We start from the raw sequence: 13,990 nt of genomic DNA on the forward strand, positions 1-13,990 counted from the left end.
GAGGGTCCCAGTCAAAATTTAATCTCAGACGCCTTCCTAACTGCCACTCGGACCCTTCCAGCTTTGTGGTTCTTCCATCACCTCCGAGCTCAGAAACGAATTTAACCCTGACATTTGCCCATAGCCACCAGGGATTGCTACAGCCTGGAGTGGGGGTGGGGGGCAGGAAGCCTCAAGGCCTCTTTGTCACTGCATTTTACAGATGAACTGATGGAGACTAAGAAGGGAGGCAATGACAAGGGGTCTCACGGGTCAGAAAGACCTGCCGTGTTGGAAAATGCCAGCAACGGCATCTGGAGGCAAAATGCCAGGCACGTAGTAAGTGTTCCGTAGCAGAGGAGATGGCAAGACAACGAGAAATCATTTCTTAAATTAGAAAGGAAAGCTGGGCATATCGATAATCCCAGGATTTGAGAAGGGGAAGCAGGAGGATCAAGGAGTTCAAGACCATCCTCAGTTATATGGTGAGTTCCAGGTCAGCCTGGGATCCGTGAGATTCTGTCTAAAATGAATTTAGAAAAGAAAAAAACAAAAAAGAGACAAATAAAGGAAAATAGGGCAGAACTGCTTAAATATGAGTGTAGCTCTCAGCACTCAGGAGGCAGAGGCAAGTGGATCTCTTTGAGTTTGAGGCCAGCCTGAAGTACAAAGCGAGTCCCAGGACAGCCAAGACTACACAGAGAAACCCTGTCTCAAAAAACCTAAGGAAAAAGAAGGAGGGGGAGAAGGAAGAAGGAAGAAGCCTTCCCATTAGAGCCCCCAAAGGCCCTAGGTCATCTGCAAGAAATAATAAAAGAGATAATAATGGAGTTCACCGCTGTGGGTCCCCAGGTTCAGCACTCTCTTACCTTCCACTTTCTGCTTTGTGGGGGAGGGGAAGAACAAGCATGTGGAGGTCAGAGGACCACCCTCAGGAGGCAGTTCTCTCCTTCACCATGTAAGTCTCAAGTTCTGTCCCAGAGCCACGTGTGACCTGAGAGGACCATGACTCAGGGACTTGTCCCTTTCTTCTCTGAGGGCGTTTATCCAGAGGTGCAGCCCGCAGTGACCTCTGGGTCCTCTTAATCAATCCCGCTGCCTTTGGTGCCCATGGATACACTTGTGTCCATGCAAGGATCGGAGGCCCAGCTGCAACGGAAGCACACTAACTTCAAGTCAACTTTTAGCCTGGAGCTGACTTTGGAGCCTTTGTTTACACACACTAGTAAAGGCTGGGGCAGTGGCAATCCACATTCTACAAACTGAGTCAGAAGGCTTGAGAGTTTCAGGCCAGCCTGGGCTGCACAGTGAGACCCTGCCTTCAAAAACAAAAACGGGTTGGTTTGGTAGAGTACCGTCATAGCACGCCTTTCCTGGACCGGCCCTTCACCAATGGGGCTAGACTGGCTACCCAGGGATCCCTCTGTCTCTGTGTCCCCAACACTGGGATTCAAGCCAGCACTGACAGGCCCAGATCTTTACATGGGTGCTGGGATTGAACTCAGCAATGACTTTACCAACTCGACTGTCTTCCTAGCCTTACAGTTACACTGGCATGAAGCTCAAAGCAAGGCAGAGCTCATCTGTGGACAGAGGGGAAAAGAATGGAGACAGGTGCTGGTGAAAAGACAGCACAAGAGAACTTCTTGGGTGACAGGGGTGAGCCTATTCGGCACACACACAGTGCGCCATGCACCGAGTCAGATGTTTGCCGACTTAATACTAGCTAGAAGCCAAGTCCACAAAGAACAACAGATTAGACTCAAAATGTTCAAGATGAGAATTTTTTTTTTCACCGAGATCTAGAACGACAGCTGTTAGGGAGATTCAGCTAGCTGAGTGCACGGTGGTGTGGGCAAGGTCAGATTCAGTGGTAACAGAAAGAACCTTGTAATTGAAAACAGTCTCAGCAGAATAGGCAATGCGGCTTGCCATGGCTAGTTCATAGCAATTTAATATAGGCATGCATCAGGCCAAAAGCCAGTGGCTGGAGTGACCAAAATAACCTGTTTTGGCGTGCATGGCCTGTCAGGGGATAGACAACAGGCCTCCACTCTGTCAGACAATTCCAGGAATCCAGGGTCCTGTGATAGCTGGCCCCGCAGCATCGTGGAGGCCTTGAGCAACAGGCTGTGGACGTCCCCTGGTTATCGTTCAAGTCAGGTCTGGTGGGAGGCAGTGAACCCACATGGTGTGGACAGGAAGGAGCCCCAGCCCTGCGGAATCTCCTCCCATCCAGAAATAACATCCTCTACCAGGCAGCTTATCGGTGTGATAGCAGGTTTTCTCAAAACAATCCCAGCTCCAGAACCTCCACCGTGCACCTTCAGCAAGCACGGGCAGTTAGGATGTCCACAGGTCTGCTCTCCGGGCACCCCTGAGACAGGCCTCCTCCGACCCAGCTCCTGCATACAAAGGGACCTAAGCAGAGATCTGCCTCCCAATGGATCTGCCTCATCCATCCTCCCAGCCCTGCAATCCCTGTGTCACAGAGGGAGATCAGATCAGGCAGGCCATCTGCAAGGTTCCACAGGAGGCAGGAACCAGCTTATCACACTGGTCTACAGGCCTCCCTCTCTCAACCTTTCGCAGTTTCTGTTTCTCCTGCCTCCAAGAATGAAGAAGACCAAGAGGGACAGAAGGCGTTTCTGGACTTTTCCTCTCACGGGAAATCATCTGTTTGTCTTTAAAGTTCCATAGGTGTGTCTTTTCCTTTGGGGAAGTTTATATGTTACTGTGTTCCCCTGAATTGGGAGAGAAATGCAGCTAGGGCTCTATTCTATAGTTTGTGGTGTACGTAGATAGAGCTCTATTCTTTTTTTTTTTTAATATTTATTTATTATGTATACAATATTCTGTCTGTGTGTACGCCTGCAGGCCAGAAGAGGGCACCAGACTCCATTACAGATGGTTGTGAGCCACCATGTGGTTGCTGGGAATTGAACTCAGGACCTTTGGAAGAGCAGGCAATGCTCTTAACCTCTGAGCCATCTCTCCAGCCCCGATAGAGCTCTATTCTATAGTTCATGGTGTATGCATACATCTAGGTACAGGTGCGTGTGCAGAGAAGCCAGAGTGGGATCTCACATGTCCTGCTCAATCGCTCTGCTTTATTCCTTTGAACCGAGGTCTCTCACTGAACCAGGGGCTAGGCTAGTGACCAGCAAGGACCCAGAAATGCTCCTGTCTCCACTCACCACAGCACCAGGGTGTCCAACTCTCCACACGGTGCTGGGGTCTGAACTCAGGTCCTCATGCCTGCACAGCAAGTGCTCTTACCCACTGAGCCAGCTCCCCAGTCCCGAGAACTGTAAATAAAAGCAGCGGTGGTGCCAGCCAGCGTGGATGACACAGTGGGCAAGGCAGGTCAGGGCCACAGCCTGTTGTATAAGAGGATGTGGATGCCACCTTTAGTTGGGGTATCCAGAGATCGTTTGAAACATTTGGAATGTTTATGTTCTTTGACCTGTGTGTCGTCGTCGTCTTCTTCTTCTTCTTCTTCTTCTTCTTCTTCTTCTTCTTCTTCTTCTTCTTCTTCTTCTTCTTCTTCTTCTTCTTCTTTCTTCCTTCTTCTTCCTTCTTCCTCCTCCTCCTCTTGTTCTTCCTCCTCCTTCTTTTCTTCTTCTTCTCCTCCTCCTCCTCCTTCTTCTTTTTTGTTTGTTTGATTGAGACAGAGTTTCTCTGTGTAGCCCTGACTATCCTGAAACTCACTCTATGAACTAGGCTGGCCTTGAACCCCACCTGCCTCTGTCTCCTGAGTCCTGGGATTGAAGCGTACACCACTACCACCAGGCTAGTTTCTCTTTACCATAACAAGATACTCTGACAAGAACAACTTCAGGGACAAAAGTTGCTCATAGTTATAGGGACTGAGTTGGGGGGGCACAGGGACATGGCAGCAGGCAGGGACGGCATGGTGGCGAGAGCAGGAGGATGGCTCCTCTTGCGTCTGCACTCAGACTGCAATAAAGATGGTTTTGCTCTCTGGCTCCCATTCTCCATTTATACAGCCCAGAATCCCAACCTGGGAGTAATGCCACCCCAGTTAATCTAATTAAGATCCCCCCAGGCATGCCCAAAGACCCACCTCCAGGTGATCACCAATTCTGTCAAGCTGACATTTAACACTATCATATTAGGTATTTCAGGTCAGGACATGGGAAGATTCATGTGAGCAAGGATAAGAAAGTTAGAAGCCCCAAGTGTGGGTACTCCTACTCAGGAAATGCTACTCTCTCGGGGTCGGGGGACAATGCAGCAGTTAGAGTTGCTGCCCTTGCAGGGGATCTGAGTTCGGTTCTCACCACCTGGTTCCCAACTACCTATAGTTCCAGTTTCAAGGGATCAGGATCTGGTGTTCTTTTCTGGCCTCTGAGGGCACAGGTATGCATGCACACACACGCACATGCACACACTTGTGTATACACACACACACACACACACACGCACGCGCGCGCGCTTGCACGGGGATGTGTCTGTGATGGTGCTGGTTTTTAAAGACAGGATTTCTTGGCTGTCCTCTCTGTAGACCAGACCAGACTGGCTTTGCTAAGTCAGAGATCCACCTGCCTTTGTCTCCCAAGTGCTGGGATTAAAGGTGTGCACTACCACCTCCCTGCTGAGAATTTTTTTACTTTTTTTTTTTTTTTTTTAGAAAGTAAGAAAAAGATGACCTGGCACTGCTTTGCCTGAGACAAAAGCCACCGTCAAGCACAGTACTGTCTGTCCTTGGCAAGGCCTGGGTCGAGCAGGAGCGTGTGGTGTTGGGGTTTCTGGTAGGACAGTCCAAAGGAGGCCTGTGTTAAGTAAGCCCTGTGCTGGCTGCTTTTATGTCAGCTTGACACAAGCTAGAGTCATTTTGGAAAACCACCATCAGAATGGCTTTGGCACATTTTCTTGATGGATGATTCATCAGCCAACCCTTGGGCTGGTGGTCCTGCGGGCTATGAAGAACCTGGCTGAGCAAGCTATGGAAAGCAGGCTGGTAAGCCGGGCTCCTCCATAGCCTCATCAGTATGTGACTCCCAACTTCTAGGTCCCTCATTAGAGCATCCACAAAGCTCCCTGTACCTCCTCGGTGTGACTCTGGGGACATACGGAAGGCCTAGCACCCTTATCCCCAGGGAACTCCTGATCTAGAGGAGCAATTGTAGCTGGTAAAGAAAGTCTAACTCCCACCATAGAAGCCAGAGTCCTTTTTATTTTATTTTTTGATTTATTTTATTGTATGTGTAAGAGTGTTTTATCTGCATGTATGTATGTGTGACTGATACTCACAGAGGTCAGAAGAGGCACTGGATCTTTGGAACTGCAATTACAGGTGGCTGGGAACTGCCATGTAGATTTTGGGAACTGACCCTGGGCCCTCTGCAAGAGACACAAGTGTTTCTCCTACTGAACCATCCCTTCAGCCCCTTGAATTCTATTTTTTCTCTCTCTTCTAATGGGGCAAGACTGGAGTTTTGAGAGAAGGAACAAAATGGAGACACAGTCTGTCAAGTAGAGGGTATCTTAACTGGAATCCCAGCCAAGGCTTCCCATTGGCCCCAAGTCTAATTGTGTGGGACTCAGAGGAGCTGGAGACCCTACTCAGCCTCCCAACACTAGGTGTGGTCCACAGGGCTAGGGCATGGAGCTTGGAGTAGCATGGGAAGGTCTGTAGAGAAGGCTTGACTCTCGTTTTTACCCTTCCCAGGCCTCATGGCTTGCTCATTGGCAAGATGTCAAAACTCACCTGTCCAGACACCTGGTCTATAAGAGCCTTGGGTGCTGTCTGCAGGCAGGAGGTGTGAAAAATACAAGGGCTGGAGGGAGGACAGGTCTTGTCACAGGCCAGGGCCATACGCCTCACATGGCTTGCAGTGGTAAAAAGCCTGGATGCTCCATAGCACACACGGCCAGATGCACAACTCCTTCCCCAGGATAGCCCAAGACCCAAGCTCCTGGAGGACACGGTTCATGGGATTCAGACGAGTGGGTCCCACTACATCCTGGGAGGGATTCCAGAACTGGGAGAAGAGAGGTGGGTGGTAACCCTGCATACTCCTTCTAACTCTCCGGGACACAGGTGCACAGCCCTGGGCAGGCTGAGGGGACAGACATGTGACAGGCTGGCTCCAGATAACAGGATCAGTGATACCCTGAGCCTCTATGGTCTGCATTCCCCACTCAGCCTCTGCTTCTCCTCTTCTGACCATCCACTTCCCCCTCTGGCAAGTCCCACATGATAGAAGGGAAAAAATTAATTTTGTCAAATTTCTTCTGATCTCTACACATAGCCATGGCACCATGCACCCACACTCCCCATGCTGTAAATAAATTGGTAGCTTAGTTGATAAAGTACTTGTGGAGCTATTAGGAAGGCCTAAATTCCACCCAGAATCCATGGAGAAAAGTAGGGCATGGTAGCAAATGCTACACAGCTCCAAGGACATCAAATGTGGAGCCTCCTCCTGGCAGGCTTAAAGTTTTCTGGAATCTTCTGCCTCTCTGTGGCTTGCAGTGGTCCAACCCCAAGCAATATGGGAAAAACAAAAACAAAAACAAAAACAAAACAAAACAAACAGAACAGGAGGCCTAGGCGATAGCATTCAGAGCATCGCTGGCTGTCCGTGGGCCAAGTTCACTTCTGGACTCCAGACTGTCCTAGGATAGCTCCCCCCCCCCCCTTTGCAGGGATTTTCAAGGACTTCTTTCTAGACACCGTGCTAGAGCGCAGGCCTCAGCACGCCCACTGCAGAAGCTCATCCACAGGGCAAGGCAGCGGGGCAAGATCCGGGAATGTCACGCAGTCTTTTCTCTTCACCCGCCCTACATGAAAGCACAGAAGACATCCGGCCTCCCAACAGCAGTAGCGGATTATATTAAATGGTTCCACTAGATGGCGCTAAAGGCAAATGATTAGGAACAGAAAAGGCATTGGGGCCGGGGAGGTGGGTGGGGCTGGGTTTTTTTCTTTTACAGAAAGTTCTGTAGCATGAATCAGCACTTCAAATCCAGGTGCTTCTGTTGGCAAATGGTGCACATTTTCTGCACATTTTCACAACTTCCTCTTTTTTTCCCTAAAATATTTATTTTTATTTTGTGTGTCTGGGTGTTTTGTCTGCATGAATGTATGTGTACCGTGTCTATACAATGCCAGAGGGGGCATTTGATTCCCTAGAACTAAAATTATAGATGATTGTGAGTTACCATGAGGATGCTGGGAACTGAACCCTCATCTCTGCAAGAGCAGTAAGTACTTTTAGCTGCTGAGTCCATTTTTACAACCTTCTTATTGGTGAAAATATAATAGGGATTGAATACAAAATGTGGGTCATGCAGATTTGCTGTGAGACGAATGAATAACTCTACACACACACACAGACACACATGCACGCACGCACACGCGCGCGCGCGCGCGCGCACACACACACACCCAGGTCCTCCGGGGATTAAGCTCAGCACCTTGTATGTACATGCTAAGCATGTGTTGTTTGATAAGACTTTCCTTGCAGGGTAGACACTACACACAGGTCTACTCACCCCAGATAAGGAGCCCATGATAGACCAAAGGATGGAGTCCACCAAAGCACAACTTGGTGAGACATGAGTTTTATCGGGGTTACTTAACATGAATATGGGGGGCTACTTATAGGAGCAGAAGTGACTCAAAGACAGCTGCATCACCAAAGCCCACCCAGCACAGGTGACAGCTCACAAAGCCGGGAACATTGCCCAGCCTACAGGCAGCTCAACATGTCGGAGGGTGCCCTTTCCAGGTGCCCTGGGTTGACCTAAGCCTCTTCCAGGCAGCTCGGCTGGTTTCTGCCTCTCTGAGGCAGCAGGTCTGGTCTCAGAGTCCTCTTGGCAGCTTGGCTTTCCTAGTCTGAAGGGGACGGTTAGCTTTTATTGTTTACTCTGACAGGGCGTGGCCTAGTGATGCTGGTCAGTTTCAGGGACTGTTTAAGGAAACTAACCCAGCCTAAGAGTGAATTCTTTTTAGGGTAACCTGCTGGTCAGTTAGTTGTGTAACTAGCCACAACCTAAAACAAATCACCTGAGAAGAAAAAGCCTCAAAGGAGGAATTCTCTACACCAGCTTGGCCTGTGAGATTATCTGTGGAGGCCTGTCTTCTTGTTAACCAATGAAAAAAGACCTAGCCCACCGTAGGGAGCGCCATTCCCCTGGCAGGGTCCTGAGCTGTATAAGACAGGAAAGAGCTAGATGAGAGAAGCAGCGGTTAAAAACCTGCCGTTTCCCAGTTGCTGACTGGATGTGACTTGATGTCTGCCTTGGCTTCCCTAATGAGGGAATTAATTATAAGCTAAATAAACCCTTTCTTGCCCTACGTTACCTTTGGTCAGGGTATTTTATCAAAGCACCAGAAATGAAACTGGATTAGGAAGGGAGGAGATTCAGTTATTCAGCACTAATATCATCGTAGTTCCTTACCCATGAATTGATCAGAAAATGTCAGAGACCCACTGCTCTGTGGGACAGCAGGCAGCAGGCTGGCTCCGGCCGAGGGTCAGTCCTGTCCAATGTGCTGATTGCACTCCCTGCTTTTGCTCAGTTCATTTGCTCAGTTTTGTGCGTTTCTCAAAATTGCCAGCTTTCCTTAAAACAGTGGTTCTCAATTTGTGGGTCCCGACCCGTAAGGGTTTGTTTGACCAACCCAACCCTTTCGCAGGGGCTGTGTATCAGATGTCTACATTATGATTCATAACCGTAGCAAAATTACACTTAGGAAGTAGCAACAAGATAATTTTATGGCCGGGGGTCACTATGACCTGGGGAACTGTATTAAAGGATCACAACATCAGGAAGGCTGAGAACCACTGCATTGAAGGGTTGTTAGCTGGGCTACTAACCTTTCTGATGGCTTCCGTCTGAGTATCAGACATGGACATTGCTCCCCCATGGACTACCTCAGCAAGTGACTGCCTAACTGCCTTCTGGCAGCCCCTTCCACGCATCCTCCAGGGCTTGCTCAGAAGTCTCATATTCTTGCGTATTTGTACTTGTGGGTTGGTTTGTTTGTTTGCTTGCTTGCTTGTTTTTAAGGGTTTCTCTGTGTAGCCTTGGCTGTCCTGGAACTCACTTTGTAGACCAGGCTGGCCTTGAATTCACAGAGATCCACCCACCTCTGTCTCCGGAGTGCTGGGATTAATGGCATGCGCCACCACCGCCTGGCCTATACTCCTTTTTAAATTGGGATTTCCACACTCATCTGTTTTTGAACCTTCCCAGAATTGCTTGATGTTTTTGTTTGTTGGGAACATTGTCTAGTTTTCTAGTCATGGCACAGACTGAAAGCTGATGGTCACTTGGGCAGAAAGCCAGATCCAAAAGGGGATCCATCCTCAACTAAGACTAGTTCCTCGGTTTACACGTCTTAACAGTGAGAGAGAGCTGTGTTCTTCAACATAGCTTTAAAGTCTGAATAACAATTCAGATCACTTAAAAAAATCAGATATATTTAGCCAAGCATGGTACCACATACATTTAATCCCAGCACTTGGGAGACAGAGACATTTAGATCACTGTGAGTTCATACCTACAGAGAATTCCAGGCCAACCCGAGTGACATAGTGAGATTTCATCTCAAAAAATAAATTCATATTAAATTCATATTTAATTAAGATATTAACATAATACTTTCTTGTTTGTGGGTTTCTTTCTTTTTTCTTTTTCTTTAAAAGTCTAGAGTTGTTCTACAATCACCTTTTTTTTTAAAGCAATCTATTTATTTATTATGTATACAGTGTTCTCGCCTGCCTGCCTGAAGGAACCCTATCTCATTATAAATGATTGTAAAGCAACCATGTGGTTGCTGGGATTTGAACTCAGGACCTCTGGAAGAGCAGTAAGAGCTCTTAACCTCTGAGCTATCACTCCAGTCCCCTGTTTGTGGTTTTAAAAGTGAGAGTCTGAACCACCTCTCCTGCTCTTTTTTGTGGCTTTTGAGGAGGGTCTCGTGTAGCCCCAGCTAACCTCAAATTTAGTAAATAGCCAATGATAACATTGAACTTCTAAGCCTCCAGCTCCTACCTCTCAGATACTGGGATTGTAAACACGTGTCACCCACCATGTTCCATTTTGTCTAGTACTGGGGATTGAACCTGGGGCATCATGCATACTAGGGGAGCACTGTACCCACTGAAATACACCTTTAATTGTGAGCCACCATGTGGGTGCTGGGAATTGAACTCAGGACCGCTGGAAGAGCAGTCAGTGTTCTTAACCGCTGAGCCATCTCTCCACGCCCCCCCCCCCCCCACAACACTTAAAAAAAAAAGCATGTAATTGGGGGCTTGCTTACAGTTCAGAAATTAGTTCATTATCATGGTGGGGAGCATGGATGGTACCATGAAGGCAGACATGGTCCTGGAGAAAGGGCTGAAAGTTCTACATCCTTACCTGAAAGCAGAGAGAGAGCCTGGACCTGACGTGTGTTTTTGAAAGCTCATAGGGCACCCCTAGTGACACACTTCCTCCAACAAGGCCACACCACTTAATCTTTCTAATCTTTTCTAATAGTGCCACTCCCTGGTGACTAGACATTCAAATCTATGAGCCTATGGGGCCATTCTTATTCAAACCACCACAGACATCCTAGACACCTGTTATTTTGTGAGGAAAAGGGGAGAGGAAGAGAGAAAGAAGGAAGGAGAATAAGACCCACAGAGAGAGTAGTCAGATTTTGACTCAAATAGTAGCTCTGGGCTTAAGGTTTGTTATGTTTTGCTATCTATCTAAAGATTTATTTTTCTTTCATGCACATGAGTGTTTTGCCTGCATGTATGTCTGTGCACCACATGTGTGCCGTGACCGTGGAAGGCAGAGAGGGTGTCAGATTGTCAGATCCCCAGGACCTGGGGTTACAGACGGTTGTGAGTGGAGCCGCCAGTGCTCTTAACCATGGAGCCATGGAGCCATCTCTCCACCCCTCTGCCTATTGAAGTGTATCGTGTGTGTGTGTGTGTGTGTGTGTGTGTGTGTGTGTGTGTGTGTGTATAGGTCCAGCTGCCTGTTTTGTATTAGGTTTCCTTTTCCTTGCTGACTTTGTGTACTGTGTATGTGTATTATGTGCTCTGACTTTTATTTGAGATAGGCTTCACCACGCTGTCTCATCTGGTCTCAAACTTCCTGAAGCTTTTTTAAAAACTAAATTTACATAATTAGATTAGCACAGAGAGGCAGTCTGTCATTTGTTTCTGATCTTTTACTCATGGAGCCACGAAGCTCCCAGCAAACGCCCCACATTGGGGCTGCACTGCCCCTCCCATTACCCTTCCTCCGAGCAGTCTCCTCCCGCGGGGCCCTGTAGGCTGCATGCAAAGGAACTGGTCAAACCTGCAGGGCACCTTTCTACCTGTCCTTCCCAAGGGGCTTAAACAGTTTCCCTGTACCACTGAGGTTGTTATTCCTGTTTCCACAGTGAGGAAACTGCAGTTGGGAAGCAGGGCTCTGCCCATGCTCACACAGCTAGCAGCTGGCATGCAAGCCTGTGGCCACAACTTTTCCTGCTGTCTTTAGCATGCTCTTTCATAGGGGAGGCATGGCTGCAAACGTGTGGCTCCTTTGTTATGAACTAACCCAACAAGTATTTGAGCAGCTACCATGTGCCATGCCAAGGTCAGGACTCTTTCTATTTGATTAGGGCCTTGCTATGTAGCTTAGGCTACCCGGGATCTCCCCATCTTCCTGCCTCAGCTTCTCCAGTGTTAATATCACAGGCAAGCTTCCAACCAACTATGGCTTATTAATTTATTTACTTATTTACGTACTTGTTTTTCTTTCCAAGAACCTTTCCAATGCCCTTCATTTCCAACCTGACCCTCCTTAAGCAGCTGCTACCAAACTTAGTGAAGATGATTGATTAGTATAAGGCATTTCAGTCCAGAACTCATGTACTCAGGTAATCCTCCTGCCTCGGTCACCAGGCCCAGCCCCAACAAACCTTCTATGTAAAAACCGTTATTTCCGATTTTACTAACAAGAAAACTGAGGCCCAGAAAGGTGAAGTGACCAGTTTAAACCACATGGCTTCAGAGCCGATGCAGATCTGTTCCTTTTGGATTGGTGGCTTATCTCTTCCCAAAGGGAGGGATTGCTCTGCTTTTTAAAATACCTTTTATTATTTAATTAAAAGTTTGTTGCCAGGTGGTGGTGATACATGCCTTTAATCCCAGCACTCAGGAGGCAGAGGTAAGTGGATCTCTGTGAGTCTGATGCCTGCCTGGTTTACAGAGAGAGTTCCAGAACAGCCAGAGCTACAGAGAAACCCTGTCTCAAAAAGTTAAAAAACAAACCCTGTCTGGTTTGCCTTCACATATGCATGTATAAGTATGCCTTGTGCTTACATAGGCCAGTAGAGGGCATCAGATCTCTTGGAATTGGAGTTACAGATGCTCGTGAGAGGCTGTGTGGGTGCTGGGAATGGAATGTGGATCCACTGGAAGAGAAGCTAGTACTCTTCATGACTGAACCATCTCTATAGTCCAGTGGTTCTCAACCCTAATACTTCAACCCTTTAATACAGTTCCTCATGTTGTGGTGACCCCCAACCACAAAATATTTTCATTGCTACTTCATAACTGTAATTTGCCATTGTTATGATTGCAATGTAAATATCTATATTTCCGATGGTCTTAGGCAACCGCGTGAAAGGCTCGTTCAGGGCACTGGAGAGATGACTCAGAGGTTAAGAGCACAGGCTGTTTTTCCAAAGGTCCTGAGTTCAGTTCCCAGCAACCATATGGTGACTCACAACTATCTGTAGTCCGATCTGGTTCCCTCTTCTGGCATGCAGACAGAACACTGTATACATAATAAATAAATAAATTTAAAAAAGAAAAAAAAAGAGAGGGTTGTTCAGCCCCAAAGGGGTTACGACCCACAGGTTGAGAACGATTGAGAACAAAAACCCCTTGTTTTTGTTTTGTTGAGACAGGATTTCACTAGGTAGCCCTGGCTGTCCTGGAACTCACTTTGTAAACTGGGTCTCACTCAACCGTTTTTATTGCCTGAATGCTGGGATTTAGGTCACCATGCCCAGCGAGGCAAGAAAGGAATTTTAAAACATACAGTTGAGGGGCCAGTGAGATGGCTCAAGAGGTAAAAGTAGTAACTGCTGAGACTGGCAACTAAGTTTGATTCCCTGAGTCCCACATGATAGAAGGGAACAAACTAGTTTTGTCAAATTTCTTCTGATCGCTGCACATAGCCATGGCACCATGCACCCACACTCCCCATGCTGCAAATAAATTGGTAGCTTAGTTGGTAAAGCACTTGCCATGCTATTAGGAAGGCCTAAATTTCACCCCAGAACCCATGGAGAAAAGCAGGGCATGGTAGCATGTGCTGTACTCCCACAGCTGGGGAGGCAGAGGCAGGCAGGTCCCCGGAGCTTGCTAGCTAGCCAATCTTTCCACATGGCAGCTTCCAGTTCCGGGAAGGGAGGACCACAACAACAAAAACCCACGGTGCACTGTGTCTTAGGAAAGACACCTGAGGATGGTCTCTGGCCTCCACACTCTTGCCCATACAAGCACAACGGCTCAGCAAATGCACACAGAACGTGCACTGTGTGGAGGAATGATTCACAGTCCTCTGAGAGGGAGTCCTCTCATCATCACTACACCCTGAATGAAATACATTACCCTACAACTTCAGAAATAGGAGTTAGTTCTCATCTCTGTCTCCTGGATGGTAAAATCAACAGAGGTAGAAGGAGACAGAGGAATGGTACACCCTGCCCAGAACTCACTTGGCCTCCAGCTGCCAGGCTCAGTCTGCCATTTTGGGTCCTGTCTTTCAAATTTTTATTTATTTAGTTTTTTTTTTAAATATTTGTTTATTTATTATGTATACAATATTCTGTCTGTGTGTATGTCTGCAGCCCAGAAGAGGGCACCAGACCTCATTACAGATGGTTGTGAGCCACCATGTGGTTGCCGGGAGTTGAACTCAGGACCTTTGGAAGAGCAGGCAATGCTCTTAACCACTAAGCCATCTCTCCAGCCCT

This window comes from Alexandromys fortis, unplaced genomic scaffold (assembly GCF_014885135.2).
Source record: "Alexandromys fortis isolate MF-2015 unplaced genomic scaffold, M_Fortis_MF-2015_v1.1 scaffold_28, whole genome shotgun sequence".
In the NCBI taxonomy this organism is placed as follows: Eukaryota; Metazoa; Chordata; class Mammalia; order Rodentia; family Cricetidae; genus Alexandromys; species Alexandromys fortis.